Here is a 15,228-nt window from a genome sequence, read left to right on the forward strand (position 1 = left end):
ATCTGGATGCTCCTCTCACAGCGGAAGAACTGGGAGATGCTCTGGGACAGCTTAACGCGGGCAAAGCCCCCGGACCGAGCGGTTACCCTTGTGAATTCTATAAAAAGTTCCACACGCAACTAGGGCCCCACTTTCGGCGTGCGCTTGAAGCGGCGCAGGGTAGGCTTTTGTGGTTTTCCAGAAACCGGGTAGGCCCCCTGATAGGCACGACTCTTATCGCCCTATCTCGCTGCTTAACATAGAAGCCAAAATACTGGCCAAGGCCCTGGCTAATCGGTTGCTTCCGTATATCACGAAACTGGTACACCCCGATCAATCGGGCTTTATGCCCGGTAGGGCTACACGCCATAATATTCGGCACGCGTGGGCTGCGATTGATGCCATGGGGGCCACAGGTGAGCAGGCGGCCTTGTTGCTTGCTGATATTAACAAAGCGTTTGACTTGGTGAGCTGGACGTTTCTGTTCGCGCTCCTGCCCCGTCTTAACCTGGGCCCCGTATTTCTATCATATATTAAGCTGCTCTATACGGACATCACAGCTACTGTGCGTGTTGCCGGGGCGGTGTCAGAGACCTTCCACATTGGCCGGGGGACCCGGCAGGGATGCCCTTTATCCCCGTACCTCTTTGCCCTTGCTATGGAGCCGTTGGCCGCCTGGGTCCGTATGGACGCGCAGATGCGTGGCTTTGTGTGGCCCTGGGGCCTCTCTGATAGGATCGCGTTATACGCTGATGACGTTCTCTTCTTCCTTACGGACCTGCGACGCTCCGGGCCGCGAGTGTTGGAAATTATGCGGGTCTTTGGAGAGGTCTCGGCCTATATTTGAACATGGGTAAATCTACCCTGTGGGTCCTTGGAGGTGGCACAGTGTCGGACCCTTGGACATTGGACCTGCAGGTGGCGACCACTGGCTTGCAATACCTGGGAGTGTTCCTGTCGGAATCTGCGACCCTCACGTGGGAACGTTCTGTACTTCCGGTCTGGGAGCGGGTGCAAGCCGACGTGAAAACTTGGTCCCGAATGCCCCTTAATATCTTTGGCCGATCCGCCATCTTTAAGATGGTAGCGCTTCCACGCCTTCTGTATCAACTGCAAAATTATCCCCATCCGGTCCCGACCTCATGGTTTCGGCAGGTGAATTCGGTCTTGGGGCGGTTCCTATGGGCTGGGGGTTCTGCCCGGGTGGCGCTACGTACGTGCTTTTTATCTACGTACTGTGGGGGCCTCGCCACCTCGGACCTCCTGTCCTACTACCAAGCAGCTCACCTGCTCATCCTAAATGACTGGCAGTGCTCTTAAATCGTTCCAGGACCTCAGTGCGGAGTTCCACATGCCACGGTCCCAATTCTTCCGGTATTTACAGCTCCGGCATGCGCTAACACCATACATTGCCGATCTTGACTCGCTCCCCGAATTCAGCCCTATTGAGGCGAAGTTGTTCATGGGTGATCTCGGTGACAAAAAAGTATCCCGGATATACCAAACGGTGGTCACTCATTGCGCTTCTGATTTACTTCCCCTGCGGACGGCCTGGGAGGCAGATGTTGGTCCCATGGACGAGGATGATTGGCGAGAGGCCCTGGAATCCCCACGAGACACTGCCATCGCAATGAGGCTCAGGTTTATTCAATTTAAAATTCTCCACAGGGCTTATTTTACCCGTGAACGCCTCTGGAAGGCGGGACTGATTGAATCGTCGGAATGCCTGCGTTGTGGGATGGAGATGGGCTCGCTGCTTCATACGGTGTGGCTGTGTCCTGGGATAGCTGGCTTTTGGAGAGGTGTGTGGAATTGCCTGTCTGAGGTACTACACTGGGATCTACCCCGCACCCACCGGCTGGGATTGCTCCATATTCTTGCAGGAATGGGGGGGAATTGCTATAAGCGCCATCTATTGCTGTTGGGACTTGTATTAGCCAAAAGAGACCTAGCCAAGAGACCATGGAAAGACGAACGGGCACCTCCTTTGTGTGTATGGAAAGCGGGACTAGACTTCTGTATGGGTCTGGAGCGCCCGATCTTTGAAGCGCGAGGGTGCCCTCGCAAGCACTTTAAGATATGGAAAAGATGGGCCGATTACAGGGACTTGCCACTGGACCCCCCGATCGACCCCGAAGAGGAGCCCTAAGCTCCCCCATTGCATGGGCCTGTGTCTTGCGCCTTGGCGGATACACTATACTCACACAACGCTGTTTCCCCCTTTTTACACGTGCACAGGGTTAGGGTGGGACTGCGGGGTGGAATTAGTTGAGGGTGGTGGGGAGTTGGGATGGGATGGGGTGGGGGGTTGTTTCAAATAAATAAGATTTGTGATGATTTCATTTCGACCTTCGATCCTGCTAGATGTAATGTATCCAAATGCTTGGTGGTTTCTCCTGATTGTGGGGTGCCACATTGATTGCCTTGCTTGAATTCCTTAATAAAATCGGTTGTGAAAAAAAAAAATTGGATTGGGAAGTGAAGAACAAATTTATTCGGATAATGCTTCCTCTTCCAACATTAAAAATAGTCAAGACAGGTAAAGATATACACTGTCTAATGGTGGAACGTGGTCAACATGTTTCAGCAATTCACGGCCATTATGCCTTGCTTTCTTCAGGACCTATTTGACTATGGCTACTGCAGCAAATGAATACCAAAACGTGTAATCAAATTGTGAAATAAATAAACAAATAGTGAATCAATAGACAGACTGGCACAAATATCACCTGGAACTCCTAGGTGCAATGTCCCGTCTCCTCTTACAATTTCAGTTATTCACCGAATTGTAAGGTGTGAAGACCTCACCCCACCTGGCAGCGGCTCAGGGCAAAAGTGAAGCACCGCTCTTTCAGTCGGTACTTCAAACCGGCATCTGTGCCGACTGGGGAGGGACCAATGGTCATCTGCTCGGCCCATTCCTGTTTGTGATAAGACATCTTGGTGTGTGTGTGTGGGGGTCTCTCACGGAACCCCAAATGATGACGGGCGGTTCCGAGTGGTGACTGATGGGTGTTCCAAGACCATCCACAGGTTTGGCTTATCTTACTAGTTTTATAAGAGTCAGGGTGTAGCTGCTGGTATCAGTATCTAGTCCCAGTCCGAGTACACTTGCCACTATTTGACCCTCTGGTACCTTTGTTGTTATGAGTATACTGTAGGGAATGTATCCAGAGCTCGGTCGTTAAACTTTCCCTTGGGTCCCCTCCTAATTGTGTTTGTGTAGTTGTTCCGAAAAGTCTCCCCAAACTGCAGATTCAATTCAGTTCATGTGAGCCAGGCGCGTGCACATCACCAGCCACATCCCACACCATGCCTCGGCATCAGACTTGAAAGGAAGCCGCTCCCCCGCCCCACTCCGCGCAATGCCAGAGCTAGTTTTTCTCGCTTTTTATTTGGTGTTCTTTGCGGCCCATGCTTCATTCCACCTACCACTTTACACTGACTTGTTCACTTTCCTCCCATTTCTATCACCTTCCCTCAGTCTCCTCCTTCATGTATTCCTCTTTGTCAATCTCCGTCTCCCATTCTTCATCTTCGATGCATCTTTTATTTTCTTACATGCTTTGGTGTACTTTCTCCTTTCTTCCCCTTCCTCCATATTTTCTACAACTTCATCACCTGTATTCTCATATCTTCTTTATTACTGCCTTCCTTATTTGATTTCCTCTTCTTCATTCAACCTTCCTTGTTCTCGCTCCGGTTTTCTCTTTCTTACCTCATTCCTCGTTCTTTCCAACATTGCCCCATCCTCTTCAGTCTCTTTCTCTGTGCTCCTGCTTTTCTCCGTCTCTACTTCTGCTCATTATTTCTTGTGTCCCCAATGTGCAGCTTTCCAGCTTTATTCCTTCCATTCTCTTCTTTCTATCCTGTTGATCTTTCCCCTCTACTCCTTCCACCCTGCATGCCTGCCTCAACTGCTTCCTTCGTTTTCGCGCTTTATTTCCGTAGTCTGTATTCTGTCAATCCACTTCTGTTCTCCTCCCTCATAACCCCCTCCTCCGTTTATCCCTCTCTTCGCCCCTCCTCCTTCTTCCTTATCATATTATTTTCTTCCTCCTCTCCTTTCCTTCCTAGTCTTTCCCGCTCTTTCTTGCTTCCTTTGTTCCTCCGTCCCTGTCTGTGTCCAGCCCCCTCTCCCTGGTACCTCAGACCTTTCCAGCTGCCTCCCGACCACCCTGACAGTCGGGAGCTGGTGCCTGTGGGTACAGAGTCTGGCTTGGCGTGATTTATGCCATTGGTATAACAGCAGACACACTGCAGTCCATCACTGCAGTCCCCCCCCCGATTAAAATTCAGCTCCGGCCCGACTGCAGCACTCCACAAAAGGAATATTCTACATAATTTCCGAAAATGCTTGTTTATCTGGTTTAAAAAGTGACCTTGTGTGATGTAACTAGTGTTCATTTAAAGCGCTGCAATACCTTCCGATAGGGTTCGCGCTAAATAAAAGTGCAGAAAAAACACAAGACAAATCGAACGCTTTAAAGCAAGAAAGGAACACCTCGGTGGGTGAATCACCCAGCTGGTGTCACAAGGCCCCCATAGGCAGAGCGGATATTTCTTGCCATCCCCACCTCTGCTCATTATCCAGAGGCTACCAGGCCTTACAGTAACACCTCGTCACCCAGAATACCCTCGGCCCCCTCTCCAATCTCACACCTCAGCAAAGAGCCTTTGATCAGCATTAAACAGGCAAGTGCTCCCCCCTGGGGCGCTACCTCCGGGCATAAAACACATTATACACCACCTTGAGTGTACCCGTTCTTTGAGGTAGACAGTACCATATAGGAGAGGTGCAAAATAAGTGTATAATCTTGTTGTAAGCCTTTATTACTGCAGGACATAATCAGGGTTTCTTTGCTACAACAGCTTGAATTATATACAACACTACATTGGGCGCTAAAAACTGAGAAAAAAAAATCACATTGGAATGTTTAGAACCCAAACTGCTCAAATTTCCTCAAAACGTAACCATGAACAAATCAATTTACACTGGAAGAATACTGACGCATTTGCTGTGCTTAATACAAGCTTTAGTTTAATAAAAAAACTAAACTTAAAACCGGTTTGCCCATAGGCAATTAAAACAGAAGTGGAATGCATGCAGGGTGAACGAACTGCTCAACTTTGCGGAAAATTGTTCTTAAAGTCCACCAATGCAGTGTGCTAAAGTGTTTGGTCTTTCAGGGCAGTTTCTCAACTACTTTTCATCAGTGGTTGTTAAGTCCCCAGAGTAATCATTTGGGTCAGCAGCATCATCCGCATCTGCACTTTCTGCCTCCACATTATCTGCTCCTCATTTTCATCGTTTTCACCATCAATGTCCTCCTTTTCGTTTTGGTCATTGTCTTCATCATTCGCATCAGTTGTTTCCTCAACTACCGATTCTCCCGTTTGTTCAACGATTTCAAAGGGATTCTCACCCTAAAAGTAAACACAAGTTTTAAACCATCTTTAGCAAAATTCTCAAGAACAAATGCACACCAACTATTACAAAAGTAACAGCAAAAGTCTTGTGTACAGTGCAAGTAAAGAAATCAGATTTCAGATCACAAAAAAGCAGAAAGAATATATTATTAGAAAAGGCATCTTACAACGGGGAGAACATATGCAGGACTTCTAAATTTTAGAGTATGTCCAGACAGACCATAGGATGGAAAAATCCATGCCAGGTCTATGAACGCCCATGAGCTCCGAGGAGTCCTTGTACAGAGGGGGCGATGACTGGAATATTGAGGGTGGGCATCACATTTCCAAGAAATTCATTTCCTGCGAAACTACAATTTTTTGGGTGAAACTCAGTACGGAAGAAGTGTTATTTGCAAAGCTGAGGAAGGAGTACACAGATCTGAACATTCAATATGCAGTGTGAGCCCTGGTGGCAGGAAGGGTGCAAGTGCATCCACAGCATTACAGGCTGCAAGCTAATTGTTGATGGTAACTAACTTATCCGTTTGCAGCATGTGTACCTGTTTAATTTAATTAATGATTTTATTTAATGTGTATAGCGCTTGAATCACCCCCAGGGGGGTATCTCAGCGCTTGGAAGCACAGCATAGGTCATGGGTACTCACAAACGTTCTCTCAGGGGCCAAATTTACACTGTGGTTTGTGCCTGAGGGCCGCACCAGTGGGGTCAGTGGGGTGTAGTGTAGTTCCTATATTCCCAATAGGCTCTGAGCATTGGAATAATATCTTCAATAGTATAGACGTAGGACAGAGGGTAACTAGGTCTTCTACGGACTATATTAGACTTAAATTTTGTGTGCCAGCTAGCTCAGAGTTCACTAGAAACTTTCTCGAATAGGCGAGGAGGATTTTAACCTCCCTGGATAGACAAGAAGGGATTTAGTTTCTGACAACCATAGAACATGACAACTTTGCTCTCCCTGATCAAGAGTACATCTCTAGAGTCGTGTGAAAACAAAAGACAGCTATTTTACTCAGTCAATACGTGCATTCTTAGTTTCACCAGATTGTAGAGAAAAAAAGAGACGGGCGTTTTCAATAAAAGGTGTTATTTATTGATCAGTCTCTTTTCTCATACAAGAGAAATGAATCGCTACAATTGCAATACTTAGGGTTAAGTAGAATGCATATAGTAAAAGCAGGATTATAAAATAATACTGTAAAAGCATTGATATGGTTTCTTAGCCATATGACACTTTAAAATGGATAAAAGATATACATACATATATACATTGACTAATCGTCAATGGTGCTTCTAACTACACCTACCCCGGTGTACCTGACCTAAGCCTAATACGTGGGAGGGAGTAAGTAAGTAGCAGTTTAAGTTAAGTTTGTTTTGCCAAGAATCTGACTCAAGAATTCTCTATACGGTTTTAGTCAGTTCAGTACCTGGGATTTAGAATGCTGGAGGGCTGGTATCTCTCTCTCAGGACTCGGTATCCCAGTCACCCACGAGGGCAAGCTGAAAACGCACCAGGACTTGACTGTTGGGTTGTTTAGGATACTTGTAGCAATGAGTACGCTCTCCCTTTTTATTTGTTCCTTGTAAGCCTGGAATTTTTTTTAGATAAATAAACGTTAATTTATACACATACTGCTAGTTCAACTACAATAACTTGGTTGGAACCTAGAAGAGAAGGCCTTCAATGTGGACAGAAACCCTTTAGAAACTACTCTGCCACCAGGGTGTGCCAGATAAGCGTTTAAAAAACACCAGGGACTCTTATTAGGGAATGACCCGCAATCTCGCTCCCTCCACAAGCAAGCAATCAAACCCCACCAAGCAGGCCGTGACCTGAAACCCTCAAGGGAAAAGAGCACAGCCAAGAGACAAGGCGAGCAGGACTCCAAGGCAGACTGCAAGGCAACGGGTTACACCGAGTCTGATTGAATGGTTTGAAAAACCTCTGGTAGATTTTCTGAAGACAAATAAAAAAACATTGTCATTTACAATGCAAATAGATCAAAGTCTCTCAAATGCGAGACCTTTGACACACTCGTGCTTTAGCTGTAAACATCGTAAGATAAAGACAAGGAGGTGCAATTGCTTCAAAAGCAAAGCTATATAAAATAAGCATTTGCAATGCAATAGGTCTCGCAGCATTTAAGTTTGAGTTACTGGCATTGTAAAGGACAATGCTTTGCATAAATTCTTTTTTGGTGTCCGTGTGTGCATGGCAGTGGTGGTGTGTGTGTGCATGGCAGTGGTGGTGCAGAGATGCAAATCAAAGTATCATGAAACAGCAGCCTCTGAATTTAATGGAATGTCGGCAGATAACAGAACATAGCCAGAGATGAACTGCCAGCAGTGTTTGGTCCACCAGCCATGTTTAGAGGCAATGTATTCAGGTTTACTCAAGAGAAGTGCCTTGTAGCTCACACAACACACTTCGAGGTGGATTATGAAATGGAGAGGGAACTCATGTAATTATTTCAAAGAAGGGCAAACAAGCTCACATTGTCTGTTGTTGGCGATTAGAAAAGCGACCGCGTAAGAGAAACTTTGACAGGTGTTAATGAGAACTGTGGGAGAGTAGTGTGGGGCCTCATTGGGCAAATGATAAGACAAGTTCCTGGAACGTGAACCACAAATGTTTAAGATGAAGGGCAAGCTTTATAATGTGCTTTAATGTAAGCTGGGACTCAGAAGTCTGTGCTCTTTTCTGGACATGCCCTTTGAAGGACACAGATTGGTCAATGAGAGAGCCGAAGGATTTGGAAAAAAATGAAATAGGGAGAAGAGGCCATCCAATTTCAAAGACATGCCCTTCACATTGACAAAGCCTTTATTTTGAGATACCCATAATTAATATTATAACCACCACACTGCCCAATTATTTCAACTATCAAACCAATGCCAAGGTGTTGGCGATGTGAAGGTCTGTAATTGTTAATGACGTGATGGATTGCACTGACATTCATATAGAGCCACTCTCACACAGACAGAGCGCCCCACACAGACAGAGCGCCCCACACAGACAGAGCGCCCCACACAGACAGAGCGCCCCACACAGACAGAGCGCCCCACACAGACACAGCCGCGCACACACACACAGACACAGCCACACACACACACACACACACACACACACACACGGCCACACACACACAGACACAGCCACACACACACAGACACAGCCACACACACACAGACACAGCCACACACACAGACACAGCCACACACACAGACACAGCCACACACACAGCCACACAGCCACACACACAGCCACACACAGACACAGCCACACACAGACACAGCCACACACAGACACAGCCACACACACACACAGACACAGCCACACACACACACACACACAGACACAGCCACACACACACAGACACAGCCACAGCCACACACACAGACACAGCCACAGCCACACACACACACACACAGACACAGCCACACACACACAGCCAGACACAGCCAGACACACACAGACACAGCCAGACACAGCCACACACACGCACACAGCCACACACACACAGACACAGCCAGACACAGACACAGACACAGCCAGACACAGACACAGCCACACACACACACAGACACAGCCACACACACACACAGACACAGACACACACACACACAGACACAGACACACACACAGTCACACACACAGACACAGCCACACACACAGACACAGCCACACACACACAGACACAGCCACACACACACAGACACAGACACACACACAGCCACACACACAGACACAGCCACACACACAGACACAGCCACACACACACAGACACACACACACACACACACACACACAGCCACACACACACACACACACACACAGCCACACACACACAGCCACACACACAGCCACAGCCACAGCCACAGACACAGCCACACACACAGACACAGCCACACACACAGACACAGCCACACACACAGACACAGCCACACACACAGACACAGCCACACACACAGACACAGCCACACACACAGACACAGCCACACACACAGACACAGCCACACACACAGACACAGCCACACACACAGACACAGCCACACACACAGACACAGCCACAGACACATCTTCTCACCTGCACAATGGAAAGGACAAAAATGCACACAGGCTTCGATCAAACACCTTCCAGATTAACTGCCCAGAATGCAGCAGCACGCACAGCTTCAGACCCAGCACTTACCCACCAAATACACTTCCGCCACAGAAGCAGCACTGGCTGATGAGACTAGCCAGCCACCAGGGTAAAACCAGACAGAGCAGATGTTCTGAAGTGGCCGCTACCCACAAGACAAGGAGGCCACCAATTTCCAGGACATGGCTCACCAAGACTAACTATTAGTCAGTCAAAGCTCTAGCCTGTAGAAGGGGCAATCCAAAAACCACTTGTAACCCAACCGTGTCCCCGTCCTCCCTCGCCCCAAAAGAATGTACAGTTAAATGAGATTGATAGGACACTTTGTTAGGCTGAAACAGGGCACATTAACTGTAATATCCAGACGCGGGTAGAAATCTAAGCTCGGAATCAGAAAGGGGGGCCCTGAACACTGCAGGGGGGCTGGGGAGTTCAGCAGTCAATTATACTCTGCCTTGAAAATAGTACTGTGCCAAAATGGCCTCTTACCCAGAGTGACTAGTACATGTCGCAACTCAGCGCCCATCACAGAGCCATTGGCTTCTTTGTCGAAGACCCTCAGCCCCTCCACAAAGTCATCGTAGGTACCCTAGTCCTTGTTCTTCGCAATTGTCTGCAGCATGGGCAAGAACTCGTCAAAGCCAATCATCTTGGTGTTAAGCTCTGGGAAGGAGAGAAGAGTTCAGAGGAGCAGTCACCGGCTGCAGCAGCGTGCCAGGCTGGCGAGTACACATTAACAGTGACAAACTTTAAACAATGTGATCGTCCAAGTTCCCCAAAACCCCCCTACCACCTCCAGTCAGGTTTTTGTCCCATCCCAGACTGCCAATGAATATTACTGATATGGTCCATCTATCAACTGTGAACGAGGCAGAGATCTCCAATTCAATGTGTGGCACAGGGTAAGAGCTGAGGGCAGAGGGGTAAGAGCTGAGGGGTAAGAGCTGAGGGCACAGGGGTAAGAGCTGAGGGCACAGGGGTAAGAGCTGAGGGCACAGGGGTAAGAGCTGAGGGCACAGGGGTAAGAGCTGAGGGCACAGGGGTAAGAGCTGAGGGCACAGGGGTAAGAGCTGAGGGCACAGGGGTAAGAGCTGAGGGCACAGGGGTAAGAGCTGAGGGCACAGGTGTAAGAGCTGAGGGCACAGGTGTAAGAGCTGAGGGCACAGGTGTAAGAGCTGAGGGCACAGGTAAGAGCTGATCTGCCACGATTGTCACATTTTATGTAATATCCTAAATCAGATACAAGCAACACGTTGCGTCCAAGTGAAAGGGGCCCATTAGACTCTAATGGAAGCCTAAGGTTTAGTAATAATAGCCAACTAGGATATAGTGAGCACTTCTGACTTGCCCCCTAGGTTCAATGCACCACAGACCTAATAAGCCCCTGGGTCTCATCGTAACAGACTTTGCACTCTGAAATACACCTTAAAATGTAGCTCCTTCAGATTCACCCAAGTTAATTTTCAACTGGGGGGTGCTCTGGTCCACGGATGAGTGGCGTGTGCTCAGATCCAGGGGTGAGTGGCGGGTGCTCTGGCCAGGGGTGCGTGGCGGGTGCTCTGGCCAGGGGTGCGTGGCGGGTGCTCTGGTTCAGGGGTGCGTGGCGGGTGCTCAGATCTAGGGGTGAGTGGGGGTACTCTGGTCCAGGGGTGAGTGGCGGGTGCTCAGGTCCAGGGCTGAGTGGCGGGTGCTCAGGTCCAGGGCTGAGTGGCGGGTGCTCAGGTCCAGGGCTGAGTGGCGGGTGCTCAGGTCCAGGGCTGAGTGGCGGGTGCTCAGGTCCAGGGCTGAGTGGCGGGTGCTCAGGTCCAGGGCTGAGTGGCGGGTGCTCAGGTCCAGGGCTGAGTGGCGGGTGCTCAGGTCCAGGGCTGAGTGGCGGGTGCTCAGGTCCAGGGCTGAGTGGCGGGTGCTCAGGTCCAGGGCTGAGTGGCGGGTGCTCAGGTCCAGGGCTGAGTGGCGGGTGCTCAGGTCCAGGGCTGAGTGGCGGGTGCTCAGGTCCAGGGCTGAGTGGCGGGTGCTCAGGTCCAGGGCTGAGTGGCGGGTGCTCAGGTCCAGGGCTGAGTGGCGGGTGCTCAGGTCCAGGGGTGAGTAGCGGGTGCTCAGGTCCAGGGGTGAGTAGCGGGTGCTCAGGTCCAGGGGTGAGTAGCGGGTGCTCAGGTCCAGGGGTGAGTAGCGGGTGCTCAGGTCCAGGGGTGAGTAGCGGGTGCTCAGATCTAGGGGTGAGTAGGGGTACTCTGGTCCAGGGGTGAGAGGCGAAACCTAAAAAACAGAAGCTGTCTATCTAGAAACATACCTTTTTTGACCGCATTGCCATTTGATCCAGGTTTTCTCAATTTAGGTTTTTTGTCGACAAACGCCCCTCCAATGGGTTTATTAAGCGATTGCATCATCTTTCTTTTCATCCACCTTCCAGCAGGCCGACCAAATACCAGATTTGTCTGGTAGTCGACAACAATTCCAGGTCTCTGCATACCGCCATAATCCTGCAAATTGATAACATAAAATTAGCAGAGAGTATGCAGATAAGGCAAGTTACATGGTGTGCAAAAATGTGTTAACAGTTTTATAATAATGGCAGGCATAATCCAAGAACCAATGTTGGGTGGTCAAGGAATTCGTCGGCTAAGCAGCAATTGTTGCCATTCTGGTAGGTGTAGATACTTCTTGGCTACAATTCTGAAAACTGCAGTAAGGACACTGCTGTACAGGTTTTCATTTGCATTAGTGAGCTTGAGAAATAAAGAAGATAAAATGCTTATAAACATGTGTGTGGTTGTGTCTGGTTGCGCGTGTGGTTTGGTTGTGTGTGGTGTGGTTGTGTCTGAGAGAACCGGGAGTTAGAGAAGGAGGCGGGGTGAAAGAGAAAAGCAGATAAGCACAGTAAAAGAGAACAGGGAGTTAAAGAAGGAGGTGTGGTGGAAGAGAGCAGCAGATCAGCACGTGAGAAGAGAAGAGAACAGGGAGTTAGAGAAGGAGGCGGGGTGGAAGAGAGCAGCAGTTCAGCACGTGAGATGACAAGAGAACAGGGAGTTAGAGAAGGAGGCAGGGTGGAAGAGAGCAGCAGATCAGCACTTGAGAAGAGAAGAGAACAGGGCGCTAGAGAGAGGGAGGGCGATAGAGAGAGATGGGAGGGCGATAGAGAGAGATGGGAGGGCGATAGAGAGAGAGAGGGAGGGCGAGAGAGAGAGAGGGCGAGAGAGAGAGAGGGCGAGAGAGAGAGAGGGCGAGAGAGAGAGAGGGCGAGAGAGAGAGAGGGCGAGAGAGAGAGAGGGCGAGAGAGAGAGAGGGCGAGAGAGAGAGAGGGCGAGAGAGAGAGAGAGAGGGCGAGAGAGAGAGAGAGAGGGCGAGAGAGAGAGAGAGAGGGCGAGAGAGAGAGAGAGAGAGGGCGAGAGAGAGAGAGAGAGGGCGATAGAGAGAGAGAGAGGGCGATAGAGAGAGAGAGAGGGCGATAGAGAGAGAGAGAGGGCGATAGAGAGAGAGAGAGGGCGATAGAGAGAGAGAGAGGGCGATAGAGAGAGAGAGGGCGATAGAGAGAGAGAGGGCGATAGAGAGAGAGAGGGCGATAGAGAGAGAGAGGGCGATAGAGAGAGAGAGGGCGATAGAGAGAGAGAGGGCGATAGAGAGAGAGAGGGCGATAGAGAGAGAGAGGGCGATAGAGAGAGAGAGGGCGATAGAGAGAGAGAGGGCGATAGAGAGAGAGAGGGCGATAGAGAGAGAGAGGGCGATAGAGAGAGAGAGGGCGATAGAGAGAGAGAGAGGGCGATAGAGAGAGAGAGAGGGCGATAGAGAGAGAGAGAGGGCGATAGAGAGAGAGGGCGATAGAGAGAGAGAGAGGGCGATAGAGCGAGAGAGAGGGCGATAGAGAGAGAGAGGGCGATAGAGAGAGAGGGCGATAGAGAGAGAGGGCGATAGAGAGAGAGGGCGATAGAGAGAGGGAGGGCGATAGAGAGAGGGAGGGCGATAGAGAGGGGGAGAGAGGGCGATAGAGAGGGGGAGAGAGGGCGATAGAGAGGGGGAGAGAGGGCGATAGAGAGAGGGAGAGAGGGCGATAGAGAGAGGGAGAGAGGGCGATAGAGAGAGGGAGAGAGGGCGATAGAGAGATGGAGAGAGGGCGATAGAGAGAGGGAGAGAGGGAGAGAGGGCGATAGAGAGAGGGAGAGAGGGCGATAGAGAGAGGAAGAGAGGGCGATAGAGAGAGGGAGAGAGAGAGGGCGATAGAGGGAGAGAGGGCGATAGAGAGAGCGATAGAGGGAGAGAGGGCGATAGAGAGAGAGAGGGCGATAGAGAGAGAGAGGGCGATAGAGAGAGAGAGAGAGAGAGAGGGCGATAGAGAGAGAGAGAGGGGGCGATAGAGAGAGAGAGAGAGGGCGATAGAGAGAGAGGGCGATAGAGAGACCCCCAATTCTACTACTCTCTTGTAGCCCAACAAACAAATCATCAGAAAATGAAGCAGAGTTGAGGGGCATGCCAGGTAGAGATCCATGCCACACAAGCGTCCGGTGGGGATGTATGGCATAATTACAGCACCAGGACTCCTCAGCGACCTATCATATTCAGAACACTGGTACTCACAACAGCAAGGAGGTAGGGAGACGGTGGGACGGTAACTACTTCACACAAGTCTATCTTCGTTTTGAACAAGAGATCGGCTTCTTTTTAGACAAGCAACCATCCTCAACTTGTCCCAAGTACAATATCACTCCTAATTGGAGTCCAAGGAGAAATAAAGTTGGTTGTGTCTCGGTTGCAAATTCGCAACCTTGACCGCCCCCCAAACTTGGGGGCTTATTTACAAGCCCCTTGCGCCACTTTTGCGTCATTTTTAACATAGGAAAAGTGACGCAAAAGTGGCGCAAGGGGCTTTTAAATCTGTCCCTTGGTATTTAAGTCACCTGCACTTCTGTTGAACGTTGTAATACCTAAGAAAGGAATTCTACTCTAATATGAATTAAAATCTCCAGAGCTGATGCCGCAGCCATTCCTTTGAAGGGGAGGCTGAGGTCAGTCAGGAGAGCTGCTGGTTGCGCCCGGTGCCGCCTGCACAGCCAGTGACCGTAGCCGGTGCGTCGGACCCTGGCTCCCCGCTTCCCACAGGCCCCTCCCGGCGCGGCGCCGCTGCACTCACCGGTGTCCAGACGCACTACCTGGGGCAGCCGCCAGCCTGTAGGAGCTGATGAGCTGGTCCAGGGGCAGCGAGGCCGAACTCCAGTGCACCTCCTTGAGCGGGGGCACGGCGGCGGCGGGCTCCATGCTCACGGGCGGGGGTCGGCGGAGAGGTGGCGGCAGCCCCGGGCTCCCCCGTCAGCCGCAGCGGGACATGCTGCTGCTGCCGCCGGTCAAAGCAGGGTCGCCTCAGGCTCACGGGCGGGGGTCGGCGGAGAGGTGGCGGCAGCCCCGGGCTCCCCCGTCAGCCGCAGCGGGACATGCTGCTGCTGCTGCCGCCGGTCAAAGCAGGGTCGCCTCAGGCGCGTCCGCCCGCAGCGCTGCCCCTCTGCCGCCGAGGCTGCCTCTGGTAGGAAGCGCCATCGCAGCGCCTGCCAGAGCTGACTAATCACAGCGGCGGAGGAGCTCGCGCACGCGACGGGCAACGTAGAACTGGCCCCACCCACACTTGCGTAAATGTGTGCACAAACAGGGGGTACAGTCCCTGATGGGCGGGGTAGTGAGACG

General features: G+C 50.6%; 1 long non-coding RNA gene across 1 annotated transcript; it reads right to left on the reverse strand.

Annotated features, from left to right (window-relative positions):
- Positions 1-4,783: 4,783 nt before the first annotated feature.
- Positions 4,784-14,954, reverse strand: LOC144818192 (uncharacterized). The gene is made up of 4 exons (XR_013607063.1): positions 14,684-14,954; positions 11,852-12,041; positions 10,051-10,224; positions 4,784-5,406 (listed from the first exon to the last, which is right to left on the reverse strand). It is a non-coding gene; the product is annotated as an uncharacterized LOC144818192 (long non-coding RNA).
- Positions 14,955-15,228: the final 274 nt, after the last annotated feature.

Source organism: Lissotriton helveticus, chromosome 2_1 (genome assembly GCF_964261635.1).
Source record: "Lissotriton helveticus chromosome 2_1, aLisHel1.1, whole genome shotgun sequence".
Classification (NCBI taxonomy): domain Eukaryota; kingdom Metazoa; phylum Chordata; class Amphibia; order Caudata; family Salamandridae; genus Lissotriton; species Lissotriton helveticus.